General features: G+C 31.3%; 1 long non-coding RNA gene and 2 pseudogenes across 1 annotated transcript; 1 reads left to right on the top strand and 2 right to left on the bottom strand.

Moving 5' to 3' along the window:
* Positions 1-147: 147 nt before the first annotated feature.
* LOC133300008 (uncharacterized) lies at positions 148-3,356 on the top strand (annotated as a pseudogene).
* A 6,822-nt stretch (positions 3,357-10,178) lies between these two features.
* LOC133300007 (uncharacterized) lies at positions 10,179-19,864 on the bottom strand (annotated as a pseudogene).
* On the bottom strand, positions 14,421-18,690 carry LOC133300019 (uncharacterized). Its single transcript, XR_009750013.1, has 6 exons — positions 18,515-18,690; positions 17,832-17,928; positions 16,148-16,702; positions 15,847-16,034; positions 15,202-15,270; positions 14,421-14,571 (listed from the first exon to the last, which is right to left on the bottom strand). It is a non-coding gene; the product is annotated as an uncharacterized LOC133300019 (long non-coding RNA).
* Positions 19,865-22,904: the final 3,040 nt, after the last annotated feature.

Here is a 22,904-nt window from a genome sequence, read left to right as displayed (position 1 = left end):
TTGCGACGGGTAGCTAGTTGTATGTTATATCAAATTGTTCACTGAATTTTCCATATTTGTGTTCGGTAAATTAATTGATTTGTTCTTGTACTCTTTTCACTGTCCTATTTTGCATTTGAAAATAATCTCCGCACATTACAACTGCAGGTATTGATATTGAAAGGCCAGTTTTGGATATCTCCCCTTCCCCACATTATTGGGATTCAGCTGCTCATGGTGTTCAAGATATTTTACGATGTGAGCGTGTTCAAGTGTCTGGTATCTCAAGATTGAAACTTGGGAGCTATGCTAGTTCATTCCACATTACTTTGGCTCCATCTGCTGCGATCAAAGAGAGTATACATAACAAAATACAGGTTTGTTTCCACGGGTAAGTACATAACTTGGACATACTGTACTTAGTATTCTTTATTTATTTGCTGTCACTACACCCCCTCCGCTCATGTGCATGCTTGATATGCACTCTCTTCTAGTTTCAACTTCTTTCAAAGTCTATTTCATTTTGTTTCATTTCTTTTAATTCTTCCTTTGGTTGTTTAACATGTTTTCTAACTAATTTCTTATAATTATGATATAGGGCATGAAATTATTGCCAACTGGAAGGAAAAATATCTTTTACCTTACCATATATGGTTCAGTGGTGAGTTTGATTTAATTTTGGTCATTGTTCCCTTGCAGCTCTTCATGTTTCATGCAAATATTATCACTGTTAATATTATTACTATGTGCTGTTTCAGTTTGGAGCTGGGTCATTCCTTTTGCACCAATTCTCCGTGTTCATAAATTCAATTCTTCAAAGTTTTGGGATGAGTGAAGAGATGCACATTCCAGTATGTATATCTCTCTTTCTTTTTTGGATAACTTGGTGCATATCTGTATTTTTATGTTCTGTCATACAATACTGGCTGAATGGCTAACATCTATAGACACTTCTGGATTCCTAATCCTTTTTGTTGGCTTTTTCTTTAGACTCATACATTTTTTTCTTATGTATGACGAGCTAACATTCTGGGACACATTTGTAAAATTTTGTTTTTGCAGTCAATAACTCACTCTTTTAAATCTCCCTTACCTTATAATGAGGTGGCTTTTTTTGTTTCCTTTTGAATAACTTTTGCCAAATGTTATTTCTTTCTTTGGGCTAGCAAAAAATATTTGCAGTCAACAGAAAATAGCTGGTAAAGGGGTGAAAATGACTTCCTCTTTTCAAATATAATTATTTAATTTTCTGGAACAAGCTCAACCTTTCTATATATGCTTGTCGCCCTGATGTTTGCCCTAACTGTCATTCGCCAATGGCTAGTCCCTGGTTGGTGGTTACATTGTAGCTTTCACTTTCCACCCTCCCTGTTCCCCTTTCTGTGGTCCCTTCATTTCATGCTGCATAACTCTTGCTGATTGCTGGCCATCTTTGCCTGTCTGTCAGATATATGTTATCAACTGTTTTCCATCCTATGGGATTTGGCTTGTCTATCAGACATATCTTAAATTCTCTTTAATAAAATTATTTTCTTCAATGGTTTACAGGTTGCCATTTTTGTACTACTGGGTATCCTCTTGGCTGGAGCTGCTTTAGGCTACTGGGGTCTTAGGAGATTTATTCTTTCGAAAGAAGATGGCGGTGTGGATGCTGGGGTCGCTCAGTTTGTGAAATGGGCAATGCGCACTGTTGGAGCCACCTTGGTTTCGCAGGTTTGCATTTATATAAATAGGGAATGTGCAATAAACTATTGTTGTTATCTAACGTTCATCCTGTCATATATGACAGGTTATGCTAGGTCATCGTGGATTAACTTGTGTAAATTATTGTTGTTAGTTGCATGCAAATTTGAAGATGAATAATTTTTCTGTATGGAGAAAATATTCTGATTTAAAAATGAATGAAATAAACTATAGTTATAATAATGAAATGATTATTTTGAAAAACGAAAACGAAAATAATAAAAATAGTTAAATATAAAATATAAATAGTAAGAAAATAGTTTTAAAAAATGCAAAACAAAAATGGCATAGATTGATAAATTTTCTGAAAGTCGCTCAGCTTGGTAATATTTTTTATAAAGTCGCTTTGATTGGTACAGATGCTGTTATTGTCTATTTACTTGATTTTCATGGTAAAATTGTCTGTTGAATCCATGAATAATTGAGTTGATGCTGATGAGATGTAACTATTTATGTGAATTGAGATTTAACTATTTACTGGAAATGTTTGCCATATTTACCTAGTTTCATCCAATTTGTTCTGCCAGCTAACCTGAATGTTTCTTCATGATGGTGGTTTTGTCCAAGGAACATTAGATGAGATGGTTGTCATGAAATCATGATGCTCATTGCTGACAACTTGTTAATAAGGCATTTTGGATGTTTTCATGAATTGTTGTATATTGCTTTTATAGAATTTAAAGCCCATAATCTAATTGTAGGAAATGCTCACGGTTTATATAATTGAACATTGTAATCAATTTTTCCATTTTAGATAGTAAAGGAACCAAGAGGGAGTGAGATTCACTAACATATGCTGGTCTTTGACTGTTTAGATATCTGTATGACTGCCCTAAAATTGTTCCTCTATTTTTTTTGGTCATTGTTTGTCATTCAAGGCTTCAAGTCTTCCACTTTTAAAAATGCCATTATGATTTCATGTAGGTATGGAACTTCAGGAAATGATGATCACTCGCTGCTGTGGGTGAGAGGAACACGTGGTCGTGCTGAATTCCTTAGCAAGTCAACTCCTAAAGGAAAAATGTGGAGTAGTCCTAAAAGATCTGCATGGTCTGACTCTCCGGTGAAAGGTATTGTTCCATGTTTGAATCTTTCTGATATATGATTACATATTGTCCTAGCAAGATTTTTGTTTTCCTGGTGAATCAAGCAAGTTCTTTACTAATAAATAGATCAAAGAAATTGAACTTTTGGCTGAGGTAGGCAGAATCTTATTCTTATACTGGCTTATAATGGTATCTTGATTTTGTGGAACTGATTAAGCAAAACTTTAGTAGTAAGTAGATCAAAATCAAAGCAATTGATGTTTTTGGCTGAAATAGTCAGGATCTTATATTCTCTCTTTAGAAAGAGAGAGAGAGAGAGAGAACGGTTGTTTTTGGCCACAATCTTGTGGGACACAAATAAGGGGGGATTATTATTCAACCTTCCACAAGACGCGGAACAGAAAGAAGTTCACAAAGAAAGAGTGGGATGAGTTGACAAATGAATCCACCAAGCAAGCTTTAGTAGAAATGGCAGCATCTCCAGAGTTTACTGACTGGCTCATGGATAATGCAGACCTGATTAAACTCCTTCCAAGTGAGAGTTCAGACGAGACAATGGAAAGTGAATCGGATTCCACAGATGTATAGGAAGTGGAAATGGATTTAGGGTTTTTAAATGGTGGTGACTTGACATTGTTTTTTAAACAGTCAGGGAGCAGTAAGTAACAAGAGTCTAATGTAGTCAGGAATTTAGGATTGCTTCTTGTAACCATCGTGTAGAGATAATGTTATTAGTTTGCCTGATTATTTTCAACTGCAAGCCTGGGCAATCTTGTTAAATTTTTTGTTATCGCAATCTGTTTTTTTGCCTTTTTATTTTTTTGCTCTCTTCTGTTATATTATTTTTACAATTTATATTTTTTAGTATTGTGTAACTCTTGAAGCTCTTTTTGTAATCGAAAGGTCATCAATTCAAATATAACAAATAATCTCTTTGCATAAATGACTGGACAAATAAGTGAATCCATCCTTGAAAATTAGGGTTTCATATGGAGTATTTTTTTAGTTTGTGTAACTCTTGCGCTGTGATTTCAATTGCTTTTATGGAGTGTCTTTGGATAGAAATGATGACATGTAATATGCATAATGGTATGAGTAGCTAACTATACAACTAAGATATTTTTATTGACGTTGACATAGCAATTTTTTTTTTTTTTTTTGGCATTGTATTATGTAATTTCTAGCAGTTTCTTGTCATTAAATTTTATTTCACACTAATGTAATTTATATATTGATAATACCCAGAAAAAAGTTAACATTGACTTAGAAAATGAATTTGGTTATATTAACTTAAAGTTACAGGAATTACATTGTAACAATTGAAATAATGGGAATCAAGATGAAATTTGAGTGAAGTTGAAAGTATTAGAAGTATGATTATATTTTTTTTAGAAGTATAAAGAGTGTGGTTTCCCGACAATTTTGTTTCCCCATTCATTTTTAAATTCAAACTCGAGACATTAAGAAAAAAAAACTTAACAAATTGGTGAGTAATATAATGATTAAATTGATAACTACCAAATAGAAAAAGAATCAACTCAAAGTGGGTTGATCTAGCTGTTGTTGGCTAGGCTCCAGGATGTACTCGTGTCAATGAAGTGGAAAAGGTTCGAATCTCGGAGGCATCCACCCACTTGGGGAGGACTTTACCGTAAACAACTTTCCGACGAGGAGTGGTTGCACACTTTGCCACTATTTTTGTAATAAAAAAAGAAAAGAAAAAGAGCTAGAATAATGGAGGAATATCAAATTGGTACTTAACAAAACTTTAAAAAGCTTAGGTTTCAGGCTTTTTTTTAGTCTTAACTTTCTCCCATCAAATTCTCTTGGCACAAACAGAGATCATCATGAAAAAATAAATTGATGTAATCTGTTTAGAGATTAAAGTCACAAATTCCTTTTCTTTTTTTCAATAAAAGGAAATTTCACGTAAGAAAGAAATTGCAGGAGCAATTGATATAGTATACCCTCTTAAAGAGAACACAAACCAAAACAAAGAAACTAAATGAAAAGCACATCAGGGAGAATAAACCTATCCTGCCAATCCGTTTGAATATCTAACAAAGAAACCCCACTAAATAGCTACTAGGTGAGCACCATAAAGAAGCTAAGACTATTTTATCCAACAGAAACGGAAATGGCAAGAAATAACGATAAAAAATTCTAGATTTTTTGTATGACCATTGGCACCAAATCACCGCATATATTGCACATAATCAAAGGACGTTGCCTTCTTTACTCCTCCGTAAACCTATAAACTGGCATATGAGAAATTTCTCCAACCTCTGAGGAATCCAGTCTATACAAATTAAACAGTAATATATTTGAACTAGACATATGCCATGAGTGTTTGAACTAGATAAACCCTTGTCTATTGCAACTGCACAGGTCTCGTAGGATCTGATATTAAACTGGATTCAATTAATTGCTCGTTGCTGGTTCAGTTTTGTTTTGTAGGTACGCTGTTATGCTACGAAATTGTCCAAAATCATACTCGTAGTCATTAATTGCCTTACCGTGATTTTTCATTTTCTCTTTTTGTAGCTAATGGGTCTGGATTAAATTTTGGGTCAATGGGTCAATTATTAAAATAAGTCAAGTCTAAAGCTGACCCAAATAAAAGTGGGTCAGTATTTAAACCAGTTAAAAAAAACAGATATTTATGGATCAGATCAAGGTCAGACAAGGGCAGGACAGATGAACTAATTTTTTTGCACATCCCTAGATATACCTTACTTAATGGAGCAATGAAATGATGTAGAATTTGAATAATAATAATAAAAAAAAGGTTTCGTTGGGGTGGGGGAAGGTGCTCGAACCCGTTGGGATCCTTGGGCGGAACCAAATGCCCCTTTGTGGTAAAATCATCCTACCAAATACCAAATAGATGAAAAACATATGGGAAACCCTATATGGGTCAAAGAACCTACATATATATCAATGTAAGGTTGTATATAATCAAACTTATTGAGTTTGGAACAAGTAATTGTTTCTATGTTTAAAGCATTAACAAGCTCTGAAAATCAAACGGGTTAGTATCTATTTAGAATTTACATTTGTAGAGTTAAAAACTAGATTTTTTTTACTAGAGATTTTTTTTTTTTGCGAGAGCGTTTAGACCGTTGCGGTTTGGGATGTAATGCATCATCGTTTTTTGATTTATCTCTTGATGCGCAGATGTTGTGCAGAATCTCCTTATGTATGATTTCCCTTCACAAACCGATCTCCTCCGTGTCACGGCAAGAATTCACAAACTATCCTCAAGGGAAAAGAGGAAATGTGTGAGCACTTTTTCAAATCTGAACTTACTTAGATGCTGATGACTTAAGTGGTAGTATTTATATGAATACTAATAAACCCTAACCCTAAGCTCTTTTGGGCTCTAGGCTTTTTGGGCTCTTCTCAGATTCTTAGCCCAATTGTGATCAAGTAAAAGAGCACAAACCCAATAATTTTGAAGGAAAATTTTTTTCTCATAAACATTAGTCTCTGTAGCAATTTGAAAAGAATGATGCTATTTCATATAAATTATTTCTAATAACTAGTTTCGTTAATCAAAGATATTGGGATGATAAGCATGGAAAATTAACTTACCAACAACTATAAATTTAAGTGGTACGGAGCTTATTTCCATTAATTAGATATCTCGAGTTTGAGACTGAAAATGGAGAAAATAATTTTAGAAGAGCTGCCTCAAATTCGACAGTGTTGCAATTGGACTAATTGAATTACTGATAAACCGGTAGATAAGTAATAATAATCTTGAATAAAATGTATTTCCTTTTGATGTTAAAAATAACATATTGTGAATAGGGGTGGTAAACGAGCCAGGGGCCTTTGGCTCGGCTCGTAAAGGCCTGAGCTCGTTTAATAAAAGCTCGTGTTGGAACCAGGCTTGGACTTGTATAAAAGCTCGTTTAATAAAAAGGCCTCAGGCTCTAATTCAGAAGCTCGGCCTTAGAGCCTCCCAGGCTAGCCTAGTATATAAATATTTATTTATACTTTTTATACTACTTGTAATAACTCTCTCTCTCTCATCAATTTATTTCACCCCATTTTATTGGTTTAACAGACTTTTTGAATGATTTTGTTCTATATTATGCTATTTGGATATATATTGAATTTATGTATATTTATGAAATTACTAGTGTTGTTCTATATTATCCTTCATCCTCCTTCACACAAACAAACCCACAAAAACTCATTCGTTCCACTGTGCACTGCTCGTTTGTGTCAATTTATTTTTTATTTTATTTATTTTATTTTTATTTTTGTTGGCACTTTTTTATAATGGGCTAAGATAATATAACATGTTATCTACCTTCTCTCACTTTAATTTTTTTTATTTATTGTAGACTTTGTAAATTATTGCTGCAAATTGGAAGCTAAGGTTTCTATCTGGAAATTGATTTTTTGTGGAATTATGTTCTCTTATTTTTATTCTTTAACATGCTAACAAGCTAAGACAGGCTTCACACAGGCTTTTATTTTTTGTAAATAAACCAGGCCACAGGCCAATATTATATTCGTAACAGGTAACAGGCTAAGGCCAGTCGGACACGTTTAAATACAGGCTTGGCCCGTTAAGATCAAAGCTCGGCTCGTTAACACCCCTAATTGTGAATGATAACTATCTTGTAAATCAAATTCTACTAAAAGGGGTGACAGTTTGACAATCATATAAGATATGGAGAAGATATATTTACCACCAAAAAAGTTTACCACCTTTACAACCAACCTAATCACCGTTGATTTCCGTCAATCTAACGGTTATAATTTATTGAAAATTATTGGGTCACATTTATTAATTAATTATTAATTCTCAATAAATCCAATAAATTATAACCGTTAGATTGACAGAAATCAACGATGATTAGGTTGGTTGTAAAGTGATAAACTTTTGTAGTGGTAAGTATATCCTGCCCATAAAATATAAAGAAAGTTGCCGTAATTTTCAAAATTTGGAGCCAATCATGTGTAATTAAGGAAAATTTAAGGGAAGAATAGTGTAATTTTCTCTAATTAATTACATTTGTTGTTTGTTAAACAATACCCGTGCATTTTTACAATTTAAGATTTTTTTAATGAAGTTCTTGACGTTAGATTATCATTATAATTTTTTAAAATGTGAGTTGATTCAAAAAACATCTCATTAATTATTTTTTAAATCATAGCAATTTTAAAAGTGTAAATTTGTTTTTAAATAAACCTCAAATGTTAGATAATCTTATACAACGACCTTAAAAGTTTTTTTCTTTTTGAAAAAAAATCAACTCTATCATCATGTTAAATTTCTATTAGTATTTTAACTATAGGAATCAAATTTATAAAATACCGAAATTATATGTATTTATTTACAAAATTATAAAATGTATGAGATTCGAGGAAAAAAAAAATCTTATACAAATAAGACATGACCTTGACTTTACTTACAGAGATTATATCGTGATATTATATTTAATTTAATTTCATAAATAAAAGAGGAGGGAATGATATAATTAAAGTCACTCTTACATCATTCAATATTTTTTCATTGGATGATTTTATCTCAAAATCTACCATAAAAGTTTCTATCATATAAATTGTATTTATAAGATATTACATTAATGCAAAATTATTTAATACTCCATTGATATATATCAAGATTAATATGATATATTTGCAAAAATCTTTATTGTTTTAAAGGATAATCATTTTAGCTAAAACTAATAATTTTTATTTAAAAATTTAAACTAAAATAAAAAAACTTCCAACTTTCTCTCGCTATATTTTTATTATGGATTTTTTATTTATTTAAAATGACATAATACTATCAGTGGCGGGGTCGGGCTCAAATTTGAGCCCGGGCCAAAAAATTATACGCGTATTTTTTTTTTTAATTTTAGTTAGTTTATATAATAATATATTTACATTAGGGAATTATCTGTTTACAAATTTTTATTACAAATTTTTGCAAATTATACTATATACTCCCGGAAGTACATATTGTAATCTAGTGTTCTTCCGGGAATATATTGTGTAGTTTGTAAATAAAAAATTTGTCAATATAACCATCCTCATTTAAATTATATTAAATACAGAGCACCTGAGCAGGCAGTACCAATAAGAAATATAATTTTATTAAAAACAAATTTTTATACAAGTGAAAATTAAACACATAACCTAATACAACTTACTTAAATCTTTTACCAAAAATATTTTAATTTTTAAATAGGTCCAAATTACAAATTGTAGCTCGGGTCAAATTATAATTTTAACTTATAATTAATTATATAATTATATATAATAAATATAATTTGTTAAAATTTAGCTGGAGTCGAGACCACACCTAGAATGTACGTGGCTTCGCCGCTGAATTCTATATCTTTTAAAAATACAAATACCAAACCCATGTACTTGCGGAATGTATGAAAATAAAGACTATTTGATTATATTCTCACTGTTTTCCAAATTTTATTAAGTTTTTTATACAACTAATGAGATGAAAAAAAAACTCCCTATATTGGATTCTTTGAATTAAATACAGACAACAAAAAAACGAAATCATTTTTACAAAAAATAGTGGAATCCGGTTTCGAGCAGGTCGACCCGTCGAAGATAGAAGAAAATATTACAATGGAGAAATCTCAAACAATTCTACGGGTTAGGGTGAGATTGTGAGAGAGATATCCTACTTATAATTCTCATTAAAAAATCTCACGAAATCTACACCAATAGAGAATTCATTAAAATCATTAGATTTTTGCATACCATGAGATTATTTTTAGTTTGTTTAAAATCCTTATTGAATACCAGTGGATTTGTACGGACTCTAAAATAATCTTTTAAAATCCTAATTGAATACCACGTGACTTTTTTTCAATCTTTTAAAATCCTAATTGAATACAAATGTATTTTTTTGTCCAAAAACAGTCCATTAAAATACTATGAAATCTCAATCCAATACATCTCCTTATAAATCCACATTGTCTTTCAAATCTTATAAATTCTATTAAAATATTTTAAAATCCAATCTTACAAAATCTTGATTATAAAAAAAGTTTTTTAAAAAAATCTTTAAAGTCTCTTCAATTTTAAATAATCTTTTAAAATCTATAAGATTTTTTATTTCAATTTTTTTAAAAAAAAAATCCTAAAATTCAATATACCCTCCGGACCCGTGTACTTGCGGAATATATGAAAATAAAGACTATTTGATTATATTCTCACTATTTTCCAAATTTTATAAGTTTTTTATACAAATAATGTGATGAAAAAATAAATCTCCCTATATTGATTCTTTGAATTAAATACAGACAACAAAAAAACAAAATCATTATTAAAAAAAAGGAAATCATTATCCTGTTATCACTCTCAATTAGCAATGATTTATTTCTTAATTGAGAATAATTTTCCAAAATATATGGCGGTATTTAATGACGCAGTGTGTTCATATTGTGTGTGTAGTGTAGGCATTTCCAAAATCAATTGCCCGCGTAAACAAGAATGTTGCCTTAAACAAACGCAACGCTGTGAAAATTCAATCAATCAATAAATAGCAGCAAAAGAAGAGCGCTGGTTATTGTTGTGTCTTCCATCACAGAGTCATGGGTTCCTTCTCCTCTACACTGCTTTTTCTTTTCTTCTTCGTTTCTTCCTCACTTGCCAATCACCATGACTCACTCCAACTCAAAGGTTAGAATTGTTAGTCTTCTTTTTCTTGTGCTTGTACTCCTTATATTCACAAGAAAAAAAAATCACTTATCTTTGTGTATATGGGTAGCTAGTTGTATGTTATATCAAATTGTTCACTGAATTTTCCATACTTGTGTTCGGTAAATTAATTACTTTGTTCTTGTACTCTTTTCCCTGTCGTTTTTGCATTTGAAAATAATCTCCGCACATTACAACTGCAGGTATTGATATTGAAAGGCCAGTTTTGGATATCTCCCCTTCCCCACTTTCTGGGGATTCAGCTGCTCATGGTGTTAAAGATATTTTACGATGTGAGCGTGTTCAAGTGTCTGGTATCTCAAGATTGAAACTTGGGAGCTATGCTAGTTCATTCCACATTACTTTGGCTCCATCTGCTGCGATCCCAGAGAGGTTACATAACAAAATTCTTGTTTGTTTCCACAGGTTTGCGCACTATTGGAGCCACCTTAGTTTCGCAGGTTTGCATTTATATAAACAGGGAGTGTGCAATAAACTATTGCTGTTATCTAACGTTCAAATTTGCGATGACCTATCATAACATGTCATATATGACAGGATGAACGTTAGATAACAGCAATAGTACTCCCTGTTTATATAAATGCAAACCTGCGAAACCAAGGTGGCTCCAATAGTGCGCATTGCCCATTTCACAAACTGAGCGACCCCAGCATCCACACCGCCATCTTCTTTCGAAAGAACAAATCTCCTAAGAGCCCAGTAGCCTAAAGCAGCTCCAGCCAAGAGGATACCCAGTAGTACAAAAAATGGCAACCTGTAAAACCATTGAAAAAAATTATTTTATTAAAGAGAATTTAAGATATGTCTGACAGACAAGCCAAATCTCATAGGATGGAAAACAATTGATAACATATATCTGACAGACAGGCAAAGATGGCCAGCAATCAGCAAGAGTTATGCAGCATGAAATGAAGGGACCACAGAAAGGGGAACAGGGAGAGTGGAAAGTGAAAGCTACAACGTAACCACCAACCAGGGACTAGTCATTGGCGAATGACAGTTAGGGCAAACATCAAAGCGACAAGTATATATAGAAAGGTTGAGCTTGTTCCAGAAAATGAAATAATTATATTTGAAAAGAGGAAGTCATTTTCACCCCTTTACCAGCTATTTTCTGTTGACTGCAAATATTTTTTGCTAGCCCAAAGAAAGAAATAACATTTGCCAAAAGTTATTCAAAAGGAAACAAAAAAAGCCACCTCATTATAAGGTAAGGGAGATTTAAAAGAGTGAGTTATTGACTGCAAAAACAAAATGTTACAATGTGTCCCAGAATGTTAGCTCGTCATACATAAGAAAAAAATGTATGAGTCTAAAGAAAAAGCCAACAAAAAGGATTAGGAATCCAGAAGTGTCTATACATGTTAGCCATTCAGCCAGTATTGTATGACAGAACATAAAAATACAAATATGCACCAAGTTATCCAAAAAAGAAAGAGAGATATACTTACTGGAATGTGCATCTCTTCACTCATCCCAAAACTTTGAAGAATTGAATTTATGAACACGGAGAATTGGTGCAAAAGGAATGACCCAAAAGGAATGACCCAGCTCCAAACTGAAACAGCACATAGTAATAATATTAACAGTGATAATATCTGCATGAAACATGAAGAGCTGCAAGGGAACAATGACCAAAATTAAATCAAACTCACCACTGAACCATATATGGTAAGGTAAAAGATATTTTTCCTTCCAGTTGGCAATAATTTCATGCCCTATATCATAATTATAAGAAATTAGTTAGAAAACATGTTAAACAACCAAGGAAGAATTAAAAGAAATGAAACAAAATGAAATTCATATATAATAAGAAAGTAATTTGTATACCTAAAAAAGAAGGATTATAACAACAAGAAAGATCCCTATAGCCATTGAACTGGTATAATAAAATGGAACCCAACTGCTAATAATTGGAGCCAACAACAGCAATATCAATCCCAATGCAAGACATACAAGGCGCCATTGCTGAAAATCTGCAAAGTTTTTGTATAACATATAAATAAGCCCCAAAATTTTGAAAAAAGAAACCACAAAGGGAAGAGACAATAGAATAATTTTCCCAACTCTTATGAGATGGAAGAAACAAACCTTCTTCAAGGGAAACTGTAACAGAAGAACCCAACATTTCAGCATTCATCCTCACATCAACATATCTAGTTTCATAAGGTGACATGACAGCATTCCAGATCCCCTTCTGAATACTCATCCATTCATCCTTTTTCACACTGACACCATCCAAGTGCATTATTCCTGCACATACTTTATAAATAAGAAATGGCAATCTTGATAGACTTTGAAAGAAGTTGAAACTAGAAGAGAGTGCATACCAAGCATGCACCTGAGAGGAGGGGGTGTAGTGACAGCAAATAAATAAATAAATAAAGAATACTACGTACAGTATGTCCAAGTTATGTACTTACCTGTGGAAACAAACCTGAATTTTGTTATGTAACCTCTCTGGGATCGCAGCAGATGGAGCCAAAGTAATGTGGAATGAACTAGCATAGCTCCCAAGTTTCAATCTTGAGATACCAGACACTTGAACACGCTCACATCGTAAAATATCTTTAACACCATGAGCAGCTGAATCCCCAGAAAGTGGGGAAGGGGAGATATCCAAAACTGGCCTTTCCATATCAATACCTGCAGTTGTAATGTGCGGAGATTATTTTCAAATGCAAAAACGACAGGGAAAAGAGTACAAGAACAAAGTAATTAATTTACCGAACACAAGTATGGAAAATTCAGTGAACAATTTGATATAACATACAACTAGCTACCCATATACACAAAGATAAGTGATTTTTTTTTCTTGTGAATATAAGGAGTACAAGCACAGAAAAAAGAAAACTAACAATTCTAACCTTTGAGTTGGAGTGAGTCATGGTCACTACAACAAAAATGTTGTTTAGCCACGGCAAAAGTCGTGGCAAAATATGGCAAAAACTGTGGCTAAACAAATTGTCCACTGTTTGCAAAACCGTGGCTAAAACGGGCGTTGCATTATTTTAACCACAGTGATTTTTGCATTTAACCACAGGCTAAATGGGCGTGGTAACACTGAATTGGCCACAGTTTGTCTTACGATAGCCACGTTTTATTAGTCGCTAAATGATTAAAATCTCAATGATCAAAAGTTTTATTTTGCCAAAAACAGAACCGCGGCTAATTAAAAGGATTTTAAAAAAAATATATATATATTACAAATTGTCCAAATCATATAAAAAGTAAATAATAAAAATTGCATTTGATGCAAGAACAAAAAACCAAATTAAGGGAAGTAAAGAAATAATAAAGTGGAGTACACAATTTAACAAAATACTTCTTTTTTTTCAATTCATGAGTAAATCATATTTTTTACACAATTTCTCAACATCCATCCTTTTTCCATTTCATATAAACTGATGGTGTTTTTGTTTACCAAAAAAAGAAACTAATCAAGTTTTCCACTTACATCATTTAAAAAAAATAATTTCCAAATAAAACTAAAATTATAAGTTTATGATTGTCAGTGGACATCTATGCAAGAATCACCAGCCGCTTTAATCATGATATCTCAAGCCTTCTGCTTAATGAAAATGAAGCTCCAGCATCAAAGTTATAAATGTTACAAGTCTAGTACGCAAATGTCTAAAGCTCAAGAAGAAGAGCATATACTATGCACGCTCATCTTCATGATCCAACATTATATTCCCATTCTGTCACGATAAGTTACAAACATGAAGTAGACAGTAAAAAATGTGCACAAGTTGGTATCTAGCTCACTACATATAAACACATGGAATACTGAGTCATATCACAATTAGATTTGATGATTGCTGAACTCACTGGTATCAAGTCAACCATGGTAGGGTACAAACCTAGGCACAACTTATATACTTGTATCTTATATTGCAAAATTATGCATATGATACAATAATAATTAAATTAAATATTTTTTATAATATATATTTAATAAATTGGGAGGTCATCTCCTTTGGAAGAAAAATAAACTTACTTTCTTTAAATCTTCTAGGCCTTTACCATATTTCCTGATAATGGAACAGATCCTAGCATGTGCATACAACACATAAATAGTAGTATTGCCCTGTTTGACAGCAAGATTAGGAAAGTGAGACATAAATAAACTTCAGATCAGTAATTAGTTTTGATGCGGATGAAGAAAGAGTTCAACAACAGTTAATGAAAGTTTCAACATATCTAAACTTTTTAGACAGAGATTGTTTAAAAAACAAAAAAAAGAGCAAACACTTGCAATCACTAAAGTGAAGTTTGCAATTTAGAGGGTCAACTGCAAATGATAACCACTAAAGAGAACATCACAGAAAGTGGGTTCTCACAAATCAAATGGTTTGTAATCCATATGCTTCTATTTTATCAAAATTTAGAACATTACTATAGGAAGTTATCCAATACATCAGGCAGTCCTTATTATGGGGGGAAAATGCAAGACAGAGCCTATAAATAATGGTCAATAAATCTACTAACTCCTTCACTGTAGCTTCTCACTCCTATACTCTCAAAACATTGATATTTTCAATCTATGGTTATCAAACACACATTACTCTCGAAAGTAAACCCTATACTTCGGACAATTCTTGTTGTAAGGGGAAAAAAAATAGGACATGGCCCATAAATAATGGTCACTAAATCTACTAACTCCTTTATTGTAATTTCTCACAAGCATACACTCCAAATTTGCATATAGTGAATGCACCTTATCATTAAGCATATGATTGAAGTTGAATGTGTAATTCATTAATTGTTGATCTTCAAGTCAGCATACCTGTAAACACAGAATGAAGACAAATATAAGGGGCTACAAGGCTACAACTCATTTAGCATTCCCATCATAGGCATAAGCAAACTACAAGTGAAATTACAAAAAGGTAAAATATAATCCCTGGTCAGACATTTAGCAGGAAAAATCATAACAACCTAGCAAACTCATGCTTTACTTTTGTTATGATATATTTTATTTAGCATTTCGCACAAATAATCAAAACCATCAAAGTGAAAACTAGTACTTTCTAATAGGATTCAGAGCATTAGCTCAGAATTAAAATCACGATGTATCACCTATATCTAAAATAATTGAAGTCAATAACAAGCAAAAACTGATCGAGAGAAAAGAAATAAATAAAAAATAAGGAAAAGCACTGTATACATAACACTTTTAAAAATTTAGTCAACAGGAATTTAGCCAATACATCTGACTAATTCCATAGATTGAAAAGTGATCTCTTTTATTGATTATAGATTGAAAATGGATCTGGAATGATAAAAAACGGAATATCTGGCACATAGATATTTGGTTTCGAAATTCGAAGTCCATAGTTGACTTAAAAGACATGCTACTAACCAGAACATATTGGAAGTACAGCTATCGACATTCCAGTAAAAGCCAATGCAGCAGTACCTCCAGCTAGTCCATCAAGAGCATCTGCTAATTTAACACCACGTCCCATGGAAACAAAACAAAATGAAGTCAAGAGTTGGTAATATCGTCCCAAGTATACAAGGCCCAGTGGTAGTGGAACCAACATCTTCCTGCAAATAAAATATAAATAAAAAATGGGTAGAAGGAGGAGGCATGAGTGATTTGTTACCAGGTCAATCAAATAGATATCCTAGCATAAAAATAAACAAGTAGTCTCACTTACGGGCATCATCATCTAAATTTGCCCGCTTCTAAAATTTTAAAGCATAGCACCCTCACAAATTTTTCTAGTTCTGGCCCTGATGTCAAGCAGCATTTTCAGCACAACCAATGGATTATTTGCTTTTACATATTGAAATAAAGCCTCAACTGGAGTCAAGAGAGTATGAAGAACTAAGAGGACAACTTGTTCCCAAGCTAGAACCATAGATGATGGTTGTACAAAAACAAAATTTTATACCACTAAAGCGAAAATCCTTTCACGCCATCCATCCTACAAGACTTGTCAGACAAGGAAGATTAAATCTGTTGAGTGTATCTAACTGAAGGCAAAACGAAAATCTTCATATCAATTTTTTAATTATTGGTTTAACTCGGGCACAGAAGGGGCAAGAAGTCACGTTTGCAACTACTTGTAAAATGTTTTTTATGAGAACAGATATGTGAGTTACCATCAGAAATATGTTGATCAGATTGGTTACAAGAAGGTATACATGCCATAGGGTGAAGATATACTGGTGATGCTCAACCAAAATGAAAACCACGTTCCAACAGCTACCTGTGTGGGTATCAAAATGCAGATTTAATAAAAAGAAATAGTTGAACCATTGTTAGTTAAATAAAAAACAACACAACAACCTCATTTTAGTCATAATTTTTCATTCTCAATTTAGTCCCTCACAGTTCAAATTTTGCAATCTAGTGTCTCATAAAAAGTTATATCAATTTAATGTTTCTATGAGGCAGATTTTGATTGCAGAAGAACTAAATTGAGGTGAATTTGGAGTGTTGAGGGATTAGATAGCAAAATTTGATTCGTGAGGGACCGAGAAGGGTATAAAAACAAAACCATTTGCATAAGTTCTACATACTTGCCTATGCTTTATTTTATTTTAATGGTTCTAAATGAATAAATATATGGGATTCTCTGGCTCTCTGCAAGTTAATTTTATTTTGGGTTGATTTTTTTTTCTAAAACTAAAATGAAAATATAAATATAAAAAAATAAGTACTGAAATATTATTTTTTTAATTATAGGAAAAATTGAAGATTTTTCCAAATCAAATATTATATTCGAAGTACAAAATTTAATTTATATAGAAAGTAATATGCAGATTAAAATCTTGTACTAAATTAATAATTTTTAGTTTATTACAAACATGTATAGAAACCTAAACATACTTGTCATATGGCATCTATAAACTATAATAGAGCTCGGCTCAAGTCATACTATGATTGCTAGATTTCACAACCCAATCCTTAAAGGTTTTAAAAACAACAAAATATATATATATATATATATAAATTCACTGCTTCTATTAAGTAGCCTCACTACAAAAGGCGAATCCCACATTTACCGAAGTATCATACATGCATCTTAACAATACCAAACTCGTTATTCATCAGCAAATAATTGATGGCTTATACAAAAATTAGAGCAAAAAATGGGATCAACATTTATAAACCACACTAAGCCTTTGATACTGGGCATTAGAAAAACAGAGTCTTGTGAAAAGAGTGAATTATTTCACGGCCAGCTTCTAGGTAAAAATTAAATAAATAAATCTAATTCTAATTATTATAACCCCTCACATCTAGAAGTCGAATAATTGTTGGCACCGTATAAGTCTCTATATAAACAGAACTAGCATACATCTATTTCAAGCAGAATCAAAAGTTAAACACACCTATCTTTTCTTGAAAAGTATCCCAGCCTCAATTTTTCAGCTTCACACTGGTTGAGAAGCCAAACAAAGCTTCATTCCAATCATGGGTCTTAGGAATCTGAAATAAAAATAGTAATGGTTTAACTAAAACACACGACAGTACTCAATTCAAAAAAAGGCCTCGAATAATCATTATTTTATCAACCTATATTTTAACGAATGCCAACATACATTATTTCAGTTTGAAAAAAAAAATATGCATAGGTTTCTATACAACTAGAAGGAAATAGAAAAAATAAAGGCAAAGACAAGAATACAGGAAAAGGAAGACAAAAGGGACATAAATCAACCTAAGAATGGGCACATAACATCAAGATATAGAAGCAAGCATAATTAAGCTTAAAGATAGCATATACTGTCGCGAAGAAGGTATATGAACTTACCATATATCGATAACAAAAGATTAACTATATGGTTTAATTGATATATTAACATTTTGCAAGTTTTCAAGTGAATATCTAGAAATTCAAGCATTAATAATGTCCAATTTTCTTAAACTTTTGTCAAACACTTGACATGCATTTTTAGATAAGAACATAATTTCACCAGTTGAAGATAAATCAATTTGAATTAAGAACAAAAATTTCACCGGTTAAAGCTAAATCAGTGATAATCCAAAATTACGAACCAAAAGAAAACCCTACCTTGGACCCATGCGACTCCGACGACGAGATTCTCGGCAAAACTAGAATGAAGATCACATCAAGAGCAGCAAAACACAAAGTAGAAGCTTGAGATCTAGAGAGGGAAGCACTAATTAACCGAAGCAATTGCATGTCCAGGGATGACGCAGCAAAGCAACTAAGACGAATGGAAGACGAAGCACTAATTAACCAATGTTGTATTATTAAAATGACCAATAAGGTTAACATAAAACCACTGCTCAATTTATAGATCTAAGCCTTATATTCCTTTCCCTTTCCTCGACCCCCAAACAAAAAGAGAGAGCCAAATTTCTAAATTTTCAACTAACCTCAACTCAGATTAGAAGAATGGAGCGATAGTGGCTAAATGGATTTAAAAAGATTTTCAAATAGATGGAGCGATAAGTGAACGAAATGTATTTGGGGATTTAGACATCTAGAAAAATCGGTGGCACTGATGGGCAATAGTTACTTTCAATGGGTCTACACCCTAACTAATTGCAACGTGCTTTACGCATTGCTAAATTGCCGTGGTGAAATGCCATTTTTGTTGTAGTGGGTGATTGGCAAGTGAGGAAGAAAAGAAGAAGAAAAGAAAAAGCAGTGTAGAGGAGAAGGAACCATGACTCTGTGATGGAAGACACAACAATAACCAGCGCTCTTCTTTTGCTGCTATTTATTGATTGATTGATTGAATTTTCAGAGTGTTGCGTTTGTTTAAGGCAACAATCTTCTTTACGCTGGCAATTGATTTTGGAAATGCCTACACTATCCACACAATATAAACACACTGCGTCATTAAATACCGCTATATATTTTGAAAAATTATTTTCAATTAAGAAATAAATCATTGCTGATTGAGAGTGATAACAGGATAATGATTTTTTTTTTTTAATAATGATTTCGTTTTTTTGTTGTCTGTATTTAATTCAAAGAATTAATATACGGAGATTTATTTTTTCATCACATTATTTGTATAAAAAACTTATAAAATTTGGAAAACAGTCAGAATATAATCAAATAGTCTTTATTTTCATATATTCCGCAAGTACACGGGTCCGGAGGGTATATTAAATTTTAGGATTTTTTTTTTTTAAAATTGAAATAAAAAATCTTATAGATTTTAAAAGATTATTTAAAATTGAAGAGACTTTAAAGATTTTTTTAAAAAAAACATTTTATAATCAAGATTTTGTAAGATTGGATTTTAAAAGATTTTAATAGAATTTATAAGATTTTAAAAAATCTCTATTGGTGTAGATTTCGTGAGATTTTTTAATGAGAATTATAAGTAGGATATCTCTCTCACAATCTCACCCTAACCCGTAGAATTGTTTGAGATTTCTCCATTGTAATATTTTCTTCTATAGGTCGACCCGCTTGAAACCAGATTCCACCGTTGAAGCTTTGTGAAAGCTCACAAATAGCAACAATGATTTCGTTTTATTTTTTGTAATAATGATTTCGTTTTTTTGTTGTCTGTATTTAATTCAAAGAATCCAATATAGGGAGTTTTTTTTTCATCTCATTAGTTGTATACAAAACTTAATAAAATTTGAAAAACAGTGAGAATATAATCAAATAGTCTTTATTTTCATACATTCCGCAAGTACATGGGTTTGGTATTTGTATTTTTAAACGATATAGAATTCAGCGGCGAAGCCACGTACATTCTAGGTGTGGTTTCGACTCGAGCTAAATTTTAACAAATTATATTTATTATATATAATTATATAATTAATTATAATTTGGCCCGAGTTAAAATTATAATTTGATCCGAGCTACAATTTGTAATTTAGACCTATTTAAAAATTAAAATATTTTTGGTAAAAGATTTAAGTAAGTTGTATTAGGTTATGTGTTTAATTTTCACTTTTATAAAAAAAAAATTAATAAAATTTTATTTTTTATTGGTACTGCCTGCTCAGGTGCTATGTATTTAATATAATTTAAATGAGGAGGGTTATATTGACAAATTTTTTATTTACAAACTACACAATGTATTCCCGGAATAACATTAGATTACAATATGTACTTCCGGGAGTATATAGTATAATTTGCAAAAATTTGTAATAAAAATTTGTAAACAGATCATTCCCTAATTTAAATATATTATTATATGAACTAACTAAAATTAAGAAAAATAAATACGCGTATAATTTTTTGGCCCGTGCTCAAATTTGAGCCCGACCCCGCCACTGATAGAATTATGTCATTTTAAATAAAAAAAATCCATAATAAAAATATAGCGAGAGAAAGTTGGAAGTTTTTTTTTTTAGTTTAAATTTTTAAATAAAAATTATTAGTTTTAGCTAAAATGAATATCCTTTAAAAAAAAAAAAATATTTTTGCGAATATATCATATTAATTTTGATATATATCAATGGAGTATTAAATAATTTTGCATTAATGTAATATCTTATAAATACAATTTATATGATAGAAACTTTTATGGTAGATTTTGAGATAAAATCATCCAATGAAAAAATATTGAATGATGTAAGAGTGACTTTAATTATATCATTCCCTCCTCTTTTATTTATGAAATTAAATTAAATATAATATCACGATATAATCTCTGTAAGTAAAGTCAAGGTCATGTCTTATTTGTATAAGATTTTTTTTTTTCCTCGAACCTCATACATTTTATAATTTTGTAAATAAATACATATAATTTCGGTATTTTATAAATTTGATTCCTATAGTTAAAATACTAATAGAAATTTAACATGATGATAGAGTTGATTTTTTTTTCAAAAAGAAAAAAACTTTTAAGGTCGTTGTATAAGATTATCTAACATTTGAGGTTTATTTAAAAACAAATTTACACTTTTAAAATTGCTATGATTTAAAAAATAATTAATGAGATGTTTTTTGAATCAACTCACATTTTAAAAAATTATAATGATAATCTAACGTCAAGAACTTCATTAAAAAATGTGACCCAATAATTTTCAATAAATTATAACCGTTAGATTGACAGAAATCAATGGTGATTAGGTTGGTTATAAATGTGGTAAACTTTTTTGTGGTAAATATATCTTCTCCATATCTTATATGATTGTCAAAGTGTCACCCCTTTTAGTAGAATTTGATTTACAAGATAGTTATCATTCACAATTAGGGGTGTTAACGAGAATTAGGATTATCTTTGTGAATCCGTGAATTTAGGACAAGTAAATTTGTATTTATATTTAACTTTAAATTATTTAATAAGTTAAAATTACAATATATTTTAGACTACATTAAAAGTAAATTCAATCTTATTTAATCATGCAGCGACGAGTCGATTTTAGAGGTGTGAACTTCACTGCTAACTTTACTTATTATTGAGACAGTAATTTTTTTTTTTTCAAAGTATCCTCCAGTCAAGAGTCGAAGACTAATTCTTTCGAGACGGGAGATCACATTAAGTGGGTAAACCTCTCCTAACAAAGGTTTTTTCATACACACGGCCAAGGATCGAACTCCTGTCAACATGCTTAAGAAACTCAACTATCTACCAACTGTGCTGGGCTTTGTTGGTATTGAGACAGTAATTTTGTTTGTTTATTTATGGAAATTGTTTTTCTCATTTAATAAGAGATAAAACAATTTTTCTATAAATATATATATAGAGAGAGAAAATATAAATAAGTCTCACATTTTCATATATGTGGTCAAGAGAATTGTTTTATCTCATGTTAAATGAGAAAACAATCTCCCGTTGTTTAAATAGCAAAAGAGAACTGAGGACTTGTGGAGAGATTTTTTTTTATTTTTGGTAGTTAGAGAAAATAAAATTTAATCTCGGAATGAAAACAGTTTCAAAAGAAATTAGTGAACTTAAATACAGTTCTTAGACAAAATATGTTTTATAAATTGAACAAATTATAATGGAATTCAAATATAAGAAATCCACTGTTATCCTATCTTCATCTAAATGTCTTGCGTTGAAATAAAAAGTGAGGATTCATTCCCACAATTATAAAATTTGAGTCCATTGTAACGATAAGAGTTAATTATGTAAATTGAAACAGAAGAGGATCACAATCAATATTATCGACAAATGATGGAGACCGTTTTCATACCAAACATCCGTTTCATATTTTTCATCAAGACACTCTTACTAAAAGTAAACATTTTAACTTAGGCGTGTGCAATATGGGGGACACATAATTTTTTATATTAGGGAAACAAAATAAATATTAAAATTATAAATATTGTTTGGAGTTTAGGACTAATAGAAAAGGCTAATTGTTACAAATATTTTGTAGGGAGGGGAAAACTATTTAGTCTTATAATCTATTATTATTACAAAAATACCATTAGATATATAATAATAAAAAAATAAAGGCTAGGGAGAGGATATGCATTGATATTTGTCAATAGAAACTGTACAGTTTTTTAT

Source organism: Gastrolobium bilobum, unplaced genomic scaffold, assembly GCF_033153095.1.
Source record: "Gastrolobium bilobum isolate Gb01-03AN ecotype WA unplaced genomic scaffold, APGP_CSIRO_Gbil_v1 utg36856, whole genome shotgun sequence".
Taxonomy (NCBI): Eukaryota; Viridiplantae; Streptophyta; class Magnoliopsida; order Fabales; family Fabaceae; genus Gastrolobium; species Gastrolobium bilobum.
This window is presented reverse-complemented; position numbering and strand designations above follow the sequence as displayed.